This window comes from Tachyglossus aculeatus, chromosome 8 (genome assembly GCF_015852505.1).
Source record: "Tachyglossus aculeatus isolate mTacAcu1 chromosome 8, mTacAcu1.pri, whole genome shotgun sequence".
Classification (NCBI taxonomy): Eukaryota; Metazoa; Chordata; class Mammalia; order Monotremata; family Tachyglossidae; genus Tachyglossus; species Tachyglossus aculeatus.
The window spans coordinates 17,374,719-17,391,486 of record NC_052073.1 but is presented as its reverse complement, the minus strand read 5'-3'; positions in this window follow the sequence as shown (position 1 = coordinate 17,391,486).

Genomic DNA, 16,768 nt, shown 5'->3' with positions numbered 1-16,768 from the left:
ACACAGCAGACCAGTGGTGGAGCTAGGATTAGAACACAGGTTCTTTGACTCCTAGGACCATGTTCTTTCCATTATGTCACACTCTTTCTAATCCTCTCGATGCTACCGTCTGTAATCATGGAATTGGAAGGATGCAATTTTCATATCTCCATTGTGCCACATATACCACAGGAATGGGGTGCAAGAACCGGGAGGCAGGTAGGGGTTGCAGCACTTTTGAAACGTTTGTTTTCTTCTGTGTTCTTTTTCTACTTGCAGGACACTTTTACATCTGAGGTGACCCCAGTATGTTGCTGATGCTCTGTCATGGCTGCATGACCTAAAAGGTCGTTGTGGTTTTTGCTGCCCGTGAATCCTGCTGAGCCTGTCCCTGCTGAAGAATGCCTTAGGTGGTTCTTCAGCAGAAACTTTCATTATTTGTCCTCACTGCTGTCAGCTCAACCTTCATAGCATCGCTAAAACCCTCCTTTTCCTCTCCATCCCAACTGCTACCATGCTAATCCAAGCAGTTCTCCTATTCCTTTCTTCCTTCACATATTCAATCATATTTATTGAGCACATACTGTGTGCAGAGCACTATACTAAGCGCTTGGGAAGTACAAGTTGGCAACATATAGAGACGGTCCCTACCCAACAATGGGCTAACAGTCTAGAAGGGGGAGAAAGACAACAAAACAAAACATGTGGACAGGTGTCAAGTCATCAGAACAAATAGAAATAAAGCTAGATGCACATCATTAACAAAATAAATAGAATAGTAAATCTGTACAAGTAAAATAAATAGAGTAATGAATCTGTACAAACATATATACAGGTGCTGTGAGGAGGGGAAGGAGGTAGGGCGGGGGGATGGGAAGGAGAAGAGGAAAAATGGGGCTCAGTCTGGGAAGGCCTCTTGGAGGAGGTGAGCTCTCAGCAGGGCTTTGAAGGGAGGAAGAGCTTAGAACAGTGCTTTGCAGATAGTAAGCGCTTAACAAATGCCAACATTATTATTATTAAGAGAGCTAACTTGGAAGATGTGTGGAAGGAGGGCATTCCAGGCCAGGGGGAGGACGTGGGCTGGGGGTCGACGGCGGACAGGCGAGAGCGAGGAGGCTAGCAGCAGAGGAGCGAACTGCATCAGCCTCCTTGCTGACTCTGTACCTCCTGTCTCTCCCCACTCCAGTCCATACTTCACTCTGTTGCCAGGATCATTTTTCTACAAAAATGTTCAGGACATATTTCCGCAGTCCTCAAGAATCTCCTGTGGTTGCTCATCTACCTCTGCATCAAACAGAAACTCGTGACCATTGGCTTTGAAGTACTCAATCACCTTGCTGCCTCCTGCCCTACCTCACTGCTCTCCTACTACAGGGCAGTCCACACACTTCAGTCCTCCAGTGCCAACCTACTCACTGAAACTCAATCTCATCTGTCTGGCTGCCCATCTGTCACCCATATCCTGCCTCTGGCCTAGAATGCTCTCCATTTTTATATCCAACAGACGATCACTCTCCCCACCTTCAAAACCTTATTAAAAGACACAACTCCTCCAAGAGCCCTTCCCCGACTAGGCCCTCATTTCCTCTCCTTCCACTCCCTTCTGCGGTGGCCTTGAACTTGAATTTGCACCCTTTATTCATCACTCCCTCAGCCCCACAGCACTTATGTGTATATCTGTAATTTATTTATTTATATTACTAGCTGGCTCACCCTCTAGATTGAAAGCTCACTTTGGGAAGGGAATGTGTCTACCAGTTTTGTTATATTGTATTCTCCCAAACACTTAATACAGTGCTCTGCACACAATAAATGCTCAATAAATATGATTGATTGATTGATGGCTTAACTTCAGCAGGCAGATCTGAGACCAGAAACTACATCTGCCACACCACATTCCTTAGGTATTCAGGCCCTCTGAAGTTCATTTCCTTCAACATGCCTTCTCCGGTTTATTTTCAGCATCCCAGGTCATATAAACCCAACAGTATCTCTGACGTGAACGTACTAACTTAATCCTTGGCACTTATGTATATACATGTATTCAACTGTATATTCAAATATTTGTTTTGATCATTCTGTTTATAAATACTTTTATGCCTGTCTCTCTCGTTAATAATGATAGACCTGTTAAGCGCTATATGCCAAGCATTGTTTAAGCACTGGGGTAGATCCAAGTCAATCAGGTTCGACACATTCCCTTGTCCCACAGGGAGCTCATACTCTTAGCAGGAGGGAGACATGGAATCCCCATTTTGCCATTGAGGAAACTGAGGCACAAAAATGTTGTGACTGGTCCAGGGTCACACAGCAGGCAAGTGGCAAAATCAGAATTAGAACCCAGGTCCTCTGACTCATAGGCCCAAGATCTTTCCACTAGGCTATGCTGCTTAGAGTGTAATCTCCTTGTGGACAGGACAGTTTCTTGTTTGGTATTTTCAAAGAGTTTCGTACACTGTACTGAGTCCTGGAGGTGCTCCATAAAAGGCTACTCTGAAGTTTCCAGAACTCATCCACTGGGCCATCTTTCTCTTACCGACTAACATAAATCATGTGAGCGGGAACAATATATAGCCTTACTGAAAATTATACCTTTCTCAAATATCCAGATGAATTGGACATTTAGATTTATTAACAAACTGTTCGGTTGCATTAAAATCCAACCCTAAATTCCTGCTTTTCTTGACCCTAAGGGTAAGCTCCAGAAACCTGCTTCTTCAGATTGTGTTAACAAACATCCTGATACAACTGGGTTTTCAAGTTGGGGTCAAAAATAACAGTTAATCATTACTGTATGCTTGTTGTTGGTTTTTTTCTTCTCTTCATGTAGCTCATTTGAATATTCCAGCATCTTTGGCTAATACTTTATACTTTCAAGTCAATCCACAGAAAAGTCAAATGAAATGAAAAAAAAGGTGGGAATAAGACTCCGGGAGAAGTCATTTAAATTCCATTCATATTATTGCTGCAATCATTGCAATAATGCCATACATGCATTCATTAAGGAAATAGTTACTTTCATCACAATCAGATTTGAAATGATTTAGTTCAAAACTTGAGCTCAGAAGGCATACGTTGGCACTAAAATAAGAAATCATTTAAAAGAATAAATGTTTTTTGAAAACATTTGGATCTAAGTCAGTCAAGTGGTTGTGTACTTTTCTGAATGGCTCTTTTGCTTTTCTTTTTATGAGAAATAAAAATTCATTTTTCAGGGAAGAATATGTCTTCTCTTATGTTAAGTTTTGGCAGGTAGTTCCAAGCCAGTTGTTCTATAGTGATTGAGCTACCTTTCTGGAGAAAATTGACATTTAAGTTTCAATGTAATATGTAAACATTATTTATCTTAATAGTAATGAAGATAAACAAAGGAAGTTCATTGCCAGAGGGCACAGCAAGTGCTACTTATATTTGATAATGTAGTATTCTAGTAGGAGAAAGTACCCTAAATTACTCTTTCAGTTCCCTGACGGTTCTCGTTTCTCTAGAATTTGTGATGTTCATTTTACTTAGGCTTACATTTAATTTTGATTTTCATTTATTGTAGCAGAAGTCCTTTTTTTTTTAAAAAAAGCAATTATTCACTAGGTATATGTGTTTCCTAGAAGATTAATTCAAACCCTTTAAATTTACAGCACAAACATCACCAGCAGAGTATCATGTAGTGGAAAGTGCGTGGACCTGGGATTTGGGACATCTAAGATCAAGTCCCAGGTTTGTCTCTGGTCTGCTGTGTGAATGTTAGCATCTAATCTCCTTGATCCTCAATTACTTATCTGTAAAATTAAGTGATAATACCTGTGCCATAGGCAGATTGGCAGGATAAAATGAGCTAGCTGGTGTGAACTTGCTTTGGAAAATAAAAGTACTATTCAGAATGGATGTATTATTATCATTATTATTATTTTTGAAAAAGGCTGCATCCAGCCAGAACTACAATACTATCTTCTTGGATTTTCATTTTTAAACATTCTTTTTCCATTTCTAATGATCTAGGCTTTAGGTATACTAACTGATTTTGAGAACATAAATCAATCCAATATATGATCTTAAATATCATATATCCTATTATATAGCAGCATATTGTACATCATACACATGATGTCCCACTTTATATGTCAGATAAACAACTAACAACAATAGGTGTTTGATGCACTTTATATCACATGCATGAAGGAGAACATGCAAAATGGTCCAAATAAAACTGGCTTACTAAATATTCTCTTGACCTCTGATTTACTACAATGGTTCCCTAAAGTGAGGTGTTTTTTTTTTATCATGGCCTCTAGATCAGATAGAGGAAAGACATGTTTTCTTAGTTTTCACTCTTAAAACATTTAAGTCTTCTTGAATACCCCTATGAACGCGTCACATTTTCAATAAAAGTTGAAGAATGCTCTGATGTAGAAAATAGCAACTGTTAGTTTTAAAAAGTAATTATCAAGATTAGTGGCTGTCACATCTTGTTTTTCCCAGCTTCACTTTTAAAATATGTTACAGGAGTTGTAGATATCTTTTTCAGCTCAGACCAAGGCATGCTGATTCTTAGATCACTATTTAACATTTCTACTCTAAGAAGGAATTCATGGCTATTATAATAAATTCACTGCTTTCTTTCAAAGTTGTCTTGCTGTCTACTTCCGACTGTCTAAACTTCAAATTGAAGTAGCTATAGGAAGCTGCATGTTCAATCCTTTGTATCTAAATTATTGTTGCAGAATCCTTTAAAGAGGTTTTTTTTAAGAACTTGGCAGAGATATGGTAAACACACTTAGAATCTCCATTTGAATCTCTTGCGAAAGAAAATTTTATGATTATCCATAGTCCACCATAAGATTTTACCTCAAATCATTTTGGATAACTTTGTATGCTTGCTTTATAGACTACCTTTAGGAAAACAGCTGTAGAAGAGTTGCTCCTGTTTAATGTTTTATTTCTATGTGGAAAGAGAATCTATATATGAGCTTACGGTGTCTGAAATGAAAACTGGCAAGCAAAATGCAACCATTGAAACATGTGTCTGTGATCTGGTCAAAGGACTTGTCAGCAGATCTGAGATCCCAGGACAAGGGAAAATCAGGAAGCTAGGCCCACCAGGCAAAAATCCTTTCAAGAGCTCTTTTTCCATGGCTTTCAACGTGCCACCCCCTCCAAAACAATGATTTCCTAACAGTACAGGGACCAAGCAAAACAAAAACTCCAAATTTCCATAAAGAGAGAATGTAGGGGTTAACAAAAATGCTTTATATAGCTTTGCACGGCCACAATCCAAAGAAAATGACACACTTTAGAACAAAGAGAATCTAAAATCATGTCTGCAAACTAGTCTTGATATTAACAATCTTAGGATACTCCAGGAGCTTGTCAACATTTCAATGCTAAATTATATATTTTACAGTATGAAAACACCATTAGTCTCCTCTCTCCTACCAGCAGCTTTCTTTATCCTAGACAAGAGGAGAGCCAAGGTTTTCTGTAATAGTAGCATATTATTGCTTAAGGATAGAGGGATTTCTATATTCTCTCCTAATCGTGTCTTACTTTCCTTCCAATTAGTAATTTCTGTGGGATTTGCATAATCTTAACTCTTGGGCCTTTTGGTAAAAAAGGCATGAAAATGTAGACCAGGAAGTTAACTGCCTAAGCACTACCCAATGATAAAAGAGCAGGAACAGAAATACTCTATACAAAGGAATTTAGATGTCATGCATATCATGAGACTTCAACTGAGTCTATTTGTGTAGAATTTTACTGTACTAGATATAGATACCAGGATGTTTAGGTGAGGCAGAATTTCACATCTGGCTGCCCTTAAAATACTGGTACTTCTCTATGGCAGTATTAGGGGAGAGAGAGAGACGGTAAATTGCTTTAGCTCTGTACCTGGCACTATTCCCATAAAGGCCCTTTTGGCTGATAGGATTGTGGAGTCAGTTTGTCTCAATTTTGCAGGGCAGATGTTCAGGGCCCATGACCCTGATTAGGTTAGAGTGTTTGAACAGCCACCTCTTAAGGAATCTTTGTGTATCGTCTTCTATAGCAGACCCAGAAGACCTACTCATCTTCTCTAATGCCCAGGACTAATGGTTTTATAAATCCTGGTGCTCCACTGCAGCCCAGAAAAACCTCCACAGTGACAGTCTTCACTCCCACTGCTGAAGGTCCCTGCTCCCAGCTTGCTCTGGCATGCCAGGCTGGGTTAATAGCTCTGACACGTACTCTCAGCAACCACCACGACTGGACAGCCAGTTACATTGCCTCCCCAGGAACCGGCACTGACTCCACTCTGCACCATTGAGAAGACTCCAAACTGTCCCACCTTCCACGACCTTAGCAGGAAAGTGAAAAGGAGCCACAGCGTGCCTTCAGCATCTCCCAAAACGGACATCCAAACATGCTGCCTTTCTTGGCACCAGTTTTCCTTGTCCTGCTTTCCACTTCACCCGCGGGAAAGAGAAAAACACCCACACACTGCTTGCGACATGCAACCATGAGAAGTCTGGTGGCCCCTGTAGTGGTTGTCGTGGCAATGAGTGTGCTTTGGACTTTGAACCATGAGGTACCTGAAGTACTACTCTAGTCACAGCGCCCTACAGATTTTGTTTTCATTTTGTGCATTTGTTTGTTTCATCATTTTTCATGTATCTGTCCCTTCTTCCTGATGTGTCTGTCTTCAGTCCCTTCTCCTCACTCTTAGATTGCTTGAGGGAGAGGGATCATGTCTAATTTCCACCTGTGTTTTCTTTCCCAGCAGTTAGTACAGTGTTTTGCACACAGTAAGCATTTAGTAATAGCTGTCAGAAGTCCAGCAATGCTACTGACTGCTGAACCATTTTTCTCTCTCATTCTCCCCACCACCCCTGACTTACTTGTAGGCCAATATAATCCAAGGGAAGCCTTACTTTCCAAGGTGACATATATTCAATCACAGTATAACTGAAGCCCTGGGGAGCCTGTTTACTTGTTTTGATGTCTGTCTCCCTGCTTCTAGACTGTAAGCCCAGTTTGGGCAGGGACTGTCTCTCTTCATTGCTGAATAATACTTTCCAAGTGCTTAGCAGAGTGCTCTGCATACGGTAAGTGCTCAATAAATACAATTGAATGAATGAATGAATGAACGATTATTTCTGTATCTATTGCCTCATTCATCAGAGTGTGAATTTAGAACTTGGATGGCAAATGGTTTGGTTTCATATATGACAGACCTGTTTCAGCCGATCTGTCACATGTTCAGAATATATATGTGATATCAGATGCCATTAGGTTCTGTATTTTTATTTTCAACACCAAGCCTCTCTCCAAAGAAGTTTCTGTCGCCAAGTTCCATGGCTTAGAATTGGTAGTCGTGTTCAGAGAGGCATTGGAAGGGAATGCAAAGGTGCTGGAAAAAGTGGGACTATTTACCCTCTGGACAAATGCTCCAGGCTTGGGAACTAAAGCTACTTCAAAAATATCACGTACATTGTTTTATGTTGCATGACCAGTGCAATGCATGCGAGAGCTCAGTTGTCTCCTTATCCAATATCTGCAAGGACCTTCAGTGGCACTCATACATATAAAAAATTGAAATCTCAAAACACATGGCCAAGAAGGTTCTCCAAAATAGAGTTCAAACAGTAAATAGCCTCTTCTGGGCCAATTCTCTGTCCTTCAGAAGGCTCTAGATCAATCTACAGGCCACGAGGTTTTTCAGACCCTGCCATGAGTTTGTGTGCAACCCATAGGACAGCTGGCCCAACAGGAAAGGAGGAAAGGGTAATTCTCATGACCCACCTCTTCACACAGCTTAATTTGCTCCTGCCAAAACTTCCTGGAGTTCCAGAATTTCTTGGAGCCCCTCTACATGGAGTTTCCCCCAAGACAGAAACATGGAGAGTGAGCTCCTTGTGGACAGGGATCACGTTTACCCATTCTACTGAATTGAACTCTCCCAAGTACATAGTATCATTCTCTGCCTACAGTCAGTGTTCAACAAATACTATTGATTGATTTAACACTAAGCCAGGAACAGGCTGCAGAGCATATTTAAGGAAGATAAATTCTCTGCTGCAACGAACTCCCCTGGGTTGTAACTGCAACCGATCGGTGAGGAGATCACTGGTATGTGTATTTGTCTGGATGTGTGAATGTTTGTTTGTAATTGAGGAATAGTCTCTGCATGTCTGACAGTTTTTCTGTTTATCTCCTCTGGATCCCTGGCTTTGTTTCTGTTTTAATCACTTCACATTCCTCATTCTGTTGTTCTCCCTTTCTTACCTTCTCATTCCATTCTTGGACCACTGCCTCCTCCCATTAACTACATATCTGAAAGAAAATAACAGCTATAGTTCTATTTGCCAAAAGCATTTCCTTTTGTTCTATTCAATAAGAAGAAGATAGGTTACTAAACATTTTACAAAGGCTGTAGTAGTAATATACATTTTTTTATAAGTACAACCTATGCACAAATATGTATCTGAATATGTGGTCATTCCCCTATGAATTAGTATATCTGTTCTAGGCCACCTGAAACACTGGGTCCTTGTTGTTTTCCCTATAACTGCAAGGAATGTCACCTATTTTTTTAAAATGGTATTTGTTAAATGCTTTCTATATGCCAGGCACTCAGTTCTAAGTCCTGGGGTAGACACAAGGTAATCAGGTTGGACATAGTCCCTGTTCCACATGGGGCTCCCGATCTTACTCCCCATTTTACAGATGAGATAACTGAGTCACAGAGAAGAGAAGTGACTTCCCCAAGGTCACACAGCAGAGAAGTGATGGAGCCAGGACTAGAACCCATGGTCTTCTGACTCTCAGGCCCGGGCTCTATTCACAAGGCCACACTGCTTCTTCTAGATAATATGAGGAAGGGCCAGACCTTCCAAGATCCAACTTCCAAAATCAGTGTTCACGAATCCAGTATCAGTTCCATATGATTCTCCCTAAAGCTGTGGAAGCTTGCATGGCTCAGCGGAAAGAGCCTGGGCTTGGGAGCCAGAGGTCATGGGTTCAAATCCTGGCTCCGCCACTTGTCGGTAGTGTGACTTTCGGCAAGTCACAACTTCTCTGGGCCTCAGTTCCCTCTTCTGGAAAATGGAGATGAAGACCATGAGCCCCACGTGGGACAACCTGATCACCTTGTATCAATCCCAGCTCTTAGAACAGTGCTTGGCACATAGCCGTCACGGAGATCAACCTGACGTTCAAGAGCACCAACGTGACGGACATGTTCCCGGCCACCCCATTCCCGGCCATGCTGCGGGAACAATACTGCCTGGAAAAGTGGAGTGTGTGGCCGCGGAAGAGCTGGCTGCTCACGCACTTTGAGGGGAGCGGTAAGGGACCGGGCTGGGTTGGGGAGGGGGGACTGGATGGGGCAAGGCCCAGATCTTGCATTCGGGGGCACCCCCAGACTCAGAATGCCAAGGGTTCAACGCCTCGGCCCACACACGTGTGGGGAGAGGACACCTGGGCTGTTTCTGGCTCCCACCCGGGGGGAACCCCAAATCCTCCAGGAGAGTAGGGGTCGGGTTAAGGGGTTGGGGGATGCATTCCTAGCCCCTGCAGTAGTATAAGGTCTTTGGCTCCTTTCCAGGATTTGCCAGAAGGTTTCTCCCCTTCTCCTCGCCCTCCTCCTCACTCTTTCTTTCTTTAATGGTATTTGTTAGGCGTTTACTATGTGTCAGACACTGTTCTAAGCGCTGGGTCCCTGTCCCACCTGGGGCTCACAGTCTTCACTTCCATTTTAGAGATGAGGGAACTGCAGCAGAGAGAAGTAAAGTGGCTCTCCCCAGGTCACAAAGCAGACAAATGGCAGAGTCGGGGCTGCCCACCTAACCCAAAATGTAGAGGAGGGGGGTTCCCTTTTTCCCTGGGGGTTGGCTCCCCTCAATTGGGGTCCCCCGTTACCCCCCTTAATTGGCACTGGGTGGTACTAGCTCTCTTCCTCCCTTCAAAGCCCTATTGAGAGCTCACCTCCTCCAGGAGGCCTTCCCAGACTGAGCCCCCTTTTTCCTCTCCTCCTTCCCCTCCCCACAGCACCTGTATTTATGTTTGTACAGATTTATTACTCTATTTTGCTTGTACATATTTACTATTCTATTTATTTTGTTAATGATGTGCATCTAGCTTTACTTCTATTTATTCTGATGGCGACACCTGTCCACATGTTTTGTTTTGTTGTCTGTCTTTCCCTTCTAGACTGTGAACCCGTTTTTGGATAGGGACCGTCTCTATATGATGACACCTTGTACTACCCAAGTGCTTAATACAGTGCTCTGCACAGTAAGCGCTCAAAAAATATGATTGAATGAATGAATGAATGATATCCCCCCAACCCTTGGCCCCAGGACATTTATGTAGATATAACAATTTATTCATTTATATTGATGTTGGGCTCCCCTCTAGCCTGTAAGCTCCTTGTGGGCTGGGAGCATGTCTACCACTCTGTTGCATTCTTCCAAGCACTAAGCATAGCGCCCTCCACACAGTAAGCATTCAATAAATACCACCGATTGACTGATTCTCTTCTAGCTTGTATACTGGGAAAGAGCCAGGGCTTTGTTGGGATGGGCGAGTCCTAGAGATGATGATAAAGCATTATGGACTTTTCTTAAGCATTTCACATTAGTCGAATTGACAACTAAGTTACTGTCAAAAGCCTCGGTCTAGCAACAACACACAAAATTGCCAAGTATGAATTCATTAGAGGACATAGACTCCGTGGTGCATAACCATCTGTCTATTTGGTGTTTTATTTTTCCTCTGAGCTCCATAGCAAACTTCAGGCTATGTTGCTACTATGTACATGTTTATTTTGGAGATTTTTTATGAAAGGGGCATAGATGGCCTTGAGGTGGTAGCCTCAGGCAGGACATTCTGGCTTAGTTCTGTGACCTACTATGCCCCCACAAAGGTTCTTTCAGTGGTAGAGAGGAGAAACAGAATAATTTCCTTTTGAATTCTCTTGTTTTGTCACCTTCAGTTTGTAACCAAGGGAAACAATCTGTGGGAACTCAGCATCTTGGGGAACCTTCCTTTCCAAACACACTAAATTCCCCAAAGTCAAACACACTACAAAACCAAGACAATTGGCATCAATTTCCTTATTCCTCTGTATAAAATTCAAACATACATACCAATATGATAGTAGGTATGTTTTATGGAGCACCTGATCATGATAAAGAGAGTGATCAAGAATTAATACATGAGGCAATGGAAGTTGAAAAACTAGGGACTGGTAGTGGCAATCGGAGACTTCAATTGTCCTCATACAGATTCAGTAAGTAACTCATCAGGCCGAAAAGTGGAGTAAGATTTTTGGAGAGCACAAATGGCAGTGTCATGAATGGCTAGTCCTAAAATGGAAAAAGAGAGATATTTAACCAGACTTGATTTCTGAATAGTGGACAGAGCCTAGTACAAGAGGACTTTTGCTCTAGTGACCACAACTTAGTAAAATTTAACATTGTTGCTGAGGATATAAGGATGTGAAGCAGCATGGCCTAGTGGATAGAGCACGGCCCTGAGAGTCAGAAGAACCAGGGTTCTAATCCCAGCTCTTCCACTAGTCTGCTTTGTGACCTTGGGCAAGTCACCTTGTTTCTCTGTGCCTCAGTTACCTCATCTGTAAAATGGGAATTAAGACTGTGAACCCTATGTGGGATATGGACAATGTCCAACCTGAGTACTTTGTACCCACCCCAGCACTTAGTACAGTACCTGGCGCATAGCAAGAACTTAACAAATAACAAAAAAAATACACAAAACTCAAAAATCATATGGCTAATTAATTTTAAGAAGGGAAACTATGAAATAGGTGAGACTTTGGGAAAATACCAACTCAAGAAACAGGAACACAGCATGGAAGCAGCATGGCTTAGTAGATACAACATGGGCCTGGGAATCAGGAAGATCTGGATTCTAATCCCAGCTCCGCCACTTGCCTGCTGGCTGACTTTGGGCAAGTCACTTCACTTCTCTGTGGACTCAGTTACCTCATCTGTAAAATCGAGATTAAGACTCTGAGCCCCATGAAGGACATGGACTGTATCCTGCCTGATTAGCTTATCTATGCTTAGTACAACACCTGGCTCATACTAAGGACTTAACAAATAGCATAAAAAGAAAGCAATTCAAAAACATCATGTTAGGAGCCCAGCTACAAAGTACCAAGAGCAAAACAACAAAAAGTAGACATGCATTATTTCCCTTTGCTCTCGAAACCCTTCAGTTGAACTATTAACATCTGCTTCCTCCACTTCATTCTTACAATTTCTCTTCTAAATTCCCTCAAACAGGGGTCAGTGACCTAGCAGTGCAGAAGACAAACAAAATTACATCCCATTGCACAATGGTGTAATGTATTCAATTAATCCATGGTATTTATTGAGCATTTACCGTGTGCAGAGCACTGAAGAAGTGCTTTCTTAAGCACTTAAGAAAGTACAGTACAACAGAGTAGCTAGACAAGATCCCGGTCCATAAGGAGCTTACAGTCTGTAGGGGAGAAAGGCATTAAAAGCAAAGATGTAATGATGTCATTACATCATACTGGACTTAGCCTTCTGTTTTTGGGGCCCACAGCCCAAGCAACTTTGCTGTGGCTTGAAACCCATTTTTAAATTTCATAAAAACTTGTTATTCCTTCCTGCAGATTTCCACTGCAAGCAGTTCTAACTATCCCTGTATTTCAACAATTTCTCACCACTTCTTAATCCATGGAGCATTAAATCAATCAACTAGAGTGGAAGGGTTGGCAATAAACCTTGTCTTGAAATGCAAAAGAATGCCAGGGGAGGCAAAGAAAAAGTATATAACATGAAACTAACTGGAATGGTGGATAGGTAGCAAAGAAATATGGACTGTCTTCTAATTTTTGAGAATACAGAAATAGAAAACAATACTCTGATTATGCAAAATACGATACAGAAAGTTTAAGCCTCATTCTAGATATTCTGCAGCTAATTTTCAGCCATAAAATTTACTGCTGTCTTTAAATTCTGTTGAATTTATTGTGGTCCCAAAACCCAGATAATTTTCACCCTTTTGAATATACATGTATATGTAAATACATCTATATATACAAACACAAATTATGTATCTCTATCTACAGAGATACATAATTTATGTTTGTCACACACTTGATACTCAGTTTTATGTCTGAATTCCTTCAACAAATCATTCAGGTTGTGAATCTTGCTCCTACTTATTGATGGGAAGACAAAGGTACAGGAGCTTAGATCACTTGGCTAGTGGCAAGAGCACAGGTTTGGGAGTCAGTGGATGTGGGTTCTAATCCCAGCTCCACCCACTGTTTGCTATGTGAACTTGGGCAAGTCACTTAATTTCTCTGTGCCTCAATTATCTTATCTGTAAAATGGGGATTAAGACTGTGAGCCCCATGTGGGACGGGACCTTTGTCCAACCTGATTAGCTTGTATCTCCCCCAGCACTTAGTGTACATGGAATAAAAGCTTACAAAATACCATTATTATTGTTATTCTCAAGGATGTGATTTAATACTGGTGGCTATTGGTCCAGCTCTCAGTTGGTCCATCTCCATTTGGAAAAGATAGGAGACCAGATGCCATTTTTATTGTAAATGCCCAGCCTCTTTCCACTTTGGAGGGAAACAGAGTGGCTATGGAGCAGCATAGGGGTTCTGGGGCCTCCATGGCAACATGCTGTAGGCTCAGCAGATTTAATCACTCAATAGATGGTATTTATTGAGCGCCTCCTGCGTTCAGACAACTGTACCAAAAAACCTTTTCTAGGGACACAATGGACACAACATCATGCAGATTTGTATTTATGGGTAGGTGAAAGGGCATCCAGTATTCTTTGGTGCCATCAGGGATTCCTCTTGATGCTCAGGTTGATGGTGGCATTGTTCAAAAGGAAGCAGCAGGGTAAATTCATTTTCCACCTTTTGGTGGAAAAGTCCACCAGACTGTAAACTCTCCGCAACACTGTAAATTCCTTGAGGAATGAGATCGTGTCTTCTAATTCTACTGTAATCTCCCAAGCACTTAGGACACTGTTCTGCACAAAGGAAACACTCAAATAAATACTATGAATAATCATGAAATCCTACTGGACCTCTCTGGAGAACTGATATGCTTTTCAGAGGCCAAGCGGACCAAGCTTGAATCTAAGGAAGATGGATTACGGGATTACAAAACAGGAAAATGAGATGGGAAGACAATCTGGCTTCCTATTGTCTAGACATATAATGTTATTTAGGCTTTGGCCCATTTTCAGATAAGGCCTCAGTTTGTGTCCTTCAGACATGAGATCATTTTAATTCCCTGCTTTTATAACAGGGAGTTTTTATTTTGAGTTTCAAATACACACCCCGGTTTTCACGCCTTTGGAACTGCCAGTTTGTCAGGATATTTTTAATTATCCTTATGTAAACATAAATATGTTAATAAAAGTGATATATCCTGTATTACCATAACATCAAATATTTTATGATAATTCAGTTCCAAAGTGTTTCCAGAATTAATTAAAAAAATAAAATTATCCAATCTTTCATAACAATATTGTAAAAAGTCCAACCTGTTTCATTTCATGGTTAATTTATTTTGTAATTATAGATATGTTGGCAAACAGTATTATGATTTTTTTTTCATTTTGCTTGCTTATGCTATTTACAATCTCAGAAATTTTTCACTGCATCATGATAGCATTCTAGAAAAGGGCTTGTTAGATTACTTCAGATATATTTTACTACATGTTACATACACACACACACACATCACAGAATGTTGTTGCATTTGTTAGAAGAGGGCATGAAAAGAATAAAGAAAACAGATCCAGGCTGCTAATAAAATAGGAATTAAAGTATAGTTTTTGTGTGTATATATGTGTTTTATTTTTATGATATTTGTTAAGCATTTACTATGTGCTAGGCAGTGTACTAAGCACTGGACTGTGAGCCCCATATGGGACCTGTTGTTGCCAATTTGTACTTCCCAAGCGCTTAGTACAGTGCTCTGCACATAGTAAGCGCTCAATAAATACGATTGATGATGATGACCTGATTATGTTACCCATTACTTAGTACAGTGCTTGGCACACAGTAAGCATTTAGCTAATACCGCAATCATTGTTATTATTACTGTACAAGCTAATCAGGTTGGACATAGTCCATGCCCCATATGGGGCTCACAGTCTTAAACCCTGTTTTACAGATGAGGGAACTTAAAACCTAATTTATTTGTCCAAGGTCACACAGCAGACAAGTGGTGGAGCCTTGATTAGAAACCAGGTCCTCTGGTTCCAAGGCCCATGTTCTTTCCACTAGGCCATGTTGCTTCTAGATAGAAACCTGCAAAACAACATGGCCTAGTGGCAAGAACATGGCCCTGGGCGTCAGAGAATGTGGATTCTAATCTCATCTCTGCTACCTGTCTGTTGTGTGACCTTGGGTAAATCACTTAACTTCTTTGTGCCTCAGTTACCTGATCTGTAAAACAAGGATTAAGACTGTAAGCCCCATGTGGGACAGGGACTGTGTCCATCCTGATTACCTTGTATCTACCCCAGCATTTAGAACAGTGCTTGGCACCTAGTAAGTGCTTAACAAATACCACTGCTATTATTACACCTAGTATGCCTGTGATATATTCCTGTTTAATTTTTTTCTCAAAAACAGTCAATTATCTATTCAAGATGGACTTCATAGATTAGGAGTAAAATGTCAAATTAATAGTTATGCATTCCATTTTTAAATGACTTCAGGGGGAAATAAGGAAATCTAAACAATTTAGGCTCATGGTATTCCACTATGCTTTCTGGCCTCTATTTCCTAGAACAGGTAAGCAGTTTTGTTTGTTATAGATTGATAAAGACACCTAAACTTCTTTGATTCACTCCTCCAATGTTGAGCAGTAACTCTAGAGAATGGAATTTGGGCCTAAAATACCTATGTTACCAAATAAAAAGAGACTAAATATTTCAAGATGTGGCCTCATTTACATGTAATTTGCAGTCTAATTTGAAATTTTTAAAAATAATAATGATAATAATAGTATTTATTAGGGGCTTACTATTCATTCAATTGTATTTATTAAGCGCTTACTGTGTGCAGAGCACTGTACTAAGCGCTTGGGAAATAAAATCAGCAACATATAGAGACAGTCCCTACCGAACAACAGGCTCACGGTTTATGGGTCAAGTGCTGCAGAAAGCCCGTGGGGCATATACATAGTAATCAAATCAGACACAGTCCCCGTCCCAGATGGATTCACAGTCTAAGGGGAGAGAGAACAAGTATTTAATCCCCAGTTTACAGATGGAAAACTGAAGCACAGAAAGTTAAGTGACTTGCAAAAGTGGTGGAGGTAGAATTTGAACCCAGAATGTCCGACTCCCTAACCTGCTCTCTTTCCTATGTTATTTCCCTGGTTGAGTAAAAATTTGATTCCAACTGACAAGTCATTAAAAAATAAAGGTTGAATTTTTCCAGGGTCTACCTGCTTACATTGATGTTGAAAGAAAATAAAAGTATCTTTTAGAATAAGGATAATGTTTGTGAACTGTGTGCATTGAAATAAAACAATAAATAAACCATTAATTCCAGGATCTCCTACATTATGAATATGTGCAGATGCCTTTGAAGAAATGCTCACTCATTTGGAAAGAATAGTATTAGGCATTTGGGAATTAATTTGACACATGGATTCCTTAGGGGCTGACTTTCTTTCGATCCTTTAAATAGAATCACACTCACTTACAGGCACCAAAGAAGCTGCACGGCCTAATGGACAGAGCACGGGCCTAGGAGCCAGAAGAATTCTGT